This window comes from Nicotiana attenuata, chromosome 7 (assembly GCF_001879085.1).
Source record: "Nicotiana attenuata strain UT chromosome 7, NIATTr2, whole genome shotgun sequence".
NCBI lineage: Eukaryota > Viridiplantae > Streptophyta > Magnoliopsida > Solanales > Solanaceae > Nicotiana > Nicotiana attenuata.
In genome coordinates, this window is record NC_031995.1 from 75,794,807 (window position 1) to 75,797,093 (window position 2,287).

The window sequence follows — 2,287 nt, forward strand, 5'->3', positions numbered from 1 at the left end:
GTTCTTGTTATCTTGTTCTGTTCCAAGTGATTATATGATTAATTCACTTCAAACCTCGATGTGCTCCTGTTTGCCATATGTTTCCTGTTTGCTAACTAGTATGCCTTAATTACTGCTAACCTATTCTGTTCTATGTGCTTGTGTGGTTAGTTTACCTTAGCATGTCTGGCCCATGATTTCTATTTACTTCTTCCTAGACTTTTATGCTTTAGTTCCTCCTACCCTGTGCTCTGTGTTTGTTTGGTTAGTTACTTCAAACTTCAGCATGTTTCTATTTAATACATGCCCATATGGTCCCACCTAGTGATAATTAATAAACTAAGTAATCTTTAGTAATATGAAACCTTGATGGATTCAGTTGCATGCTCCCTATTTAGAACAGGTTTTAGGTATTGCCAACAATACGTGGTCAGTTTTGTCTGTAATTCGAGTACCCCTACTCTTGTTGTGATTGCTTTAGTTACTAGTATATTACCCATGTCTGAACTAATACCCATATAATAAATATGGATTCTTTCCTGTTTGTAGTCTTGTATTTTGAATCTGTTTGTTCTTAAAAATCAAACTGTTTTCTAAAACTGTCCCCTACCCCTTATATATACTATTTTTCAAACTTCTACTCTTAGCTATCTAGGTCCCTACCACCTCTAGTGTGAGCACTGCCTAGGGTCCCTGAGACTCCTTTGAACTCTAACACATTGGAGCTGGTTTTCCAATCCCTTATGAACTCTATGTTGAATGTGTGGATCCAGTGTGAGCATTGCCCGGGGTCCTTGAGGCTCTTTGGGAACTTTGACACATTGGAAGCCTGACTTATGGTGTTGTGGATCCCTGCTACTATTTCAAGGCTGTTGTGTTGAAGCCCTGGCTCTCAGGTTTATGTTGGGCCTCTAAGGCTCCCTATAATGCAATAGATACTGTTATATAGTTTATTCATTCTGGGCTGTAATAATTTCTGTATTAAACAGATTTGGGGTTGTTAGTATAAGCTGGGGGAGGGGGGTTTCTATATCTTTATTTGAAACTTGGGTAGAAATCCTGCCTATAGGTTTATTGGCGATCATATGAGTGTTACTACTTGTTTAGAGATCATGTCTATAGGACTTTCTGATTGCTTTGTTCTGTACTTTACTCGCGTGTTAGAAATCCTGTTTATAGACTCTTGCATTAAAAATCCTGTCCATAGGACCCATGCGCATTTTTACATGCATTAATAACCATGTCTATAGGATCCTATCTATTTGAATAATGATTTTCCGGGTAATGTGCTTAAAGAATTTTGCCCATGTGCGTTTAATAGATATCATGCCTATAGGAACTAACAATCAGTTAGATACCATGCCTATAGGAAATAAAGGAATTAGTTTCAAACCTAGAAATCATGTATATAGGATTTAACCCAATAGATATCATGCCTATAGGGTAAAATCAGTTGCTAAACTCAGGAATCCTGCTAATATAAACTCAAATCAAGTCAACACTTAGAGGTCTTGCCTATAGGAGTTTAAATATATACAACAATTAGAAAGCATGCATCTAGGATTTAAAGAGATAAAATCTGCCTATTCAAATCAGTGACCCGTTCATAAACTGTAGTCTCTAATTAACAGTTTAGATACCATGTCTATAGGATTCTGCCTGGTTACCCCTTAGGCAAACTGATAAGGTAATTAAAGAAGTCTGGGACTAAAATTGTGATTTCTTGTTGTTTGTAAACGTGCCCAGATACAGAGTAATAACAAATCAGTAGGCAAAATGATAGGACTCGCTGCTCGTTTTAATAAAGCTATTATATATTCTATTCATGCTCATCTAGATATCCTACCTATAGGATCCTAAACTGTAAAATTTTGTTTGTTTGAATTGCGTGCATTGGTTGGCTATTTGTGGAGGTTAACATGAGCCCTTTAATTGCTCCTTGTGTGACAGTCCTATATGCACTTTGTTTGTCTCTTAGCTTTCTCATTTTTAAGCAACGTAGGTGAGTCTAGATCTATCCAAAAATAGAAGTCCTAAACACCTCCAGGACAATAGGTAAGGGACAAGTAGTGCACGCATAAGGTACGCATTAGAAGCTACTAGAACGCTTAGGTAATAATTGAAAGATAGTAATTGGGTAGTAAAGGAAAGGATGACATGTGCGCAAATGCTATGTGTAGATCCCCTACTTAGGGAAAGTTACCAAGTATTGCATGGAACTGATCATATAGGCTAAAAAGCGTAGGACCCCTTTAATTCTTGTTTTGAAGTAACTATCTATTTGTTTTAACTTTCCTTTAAAGACTGA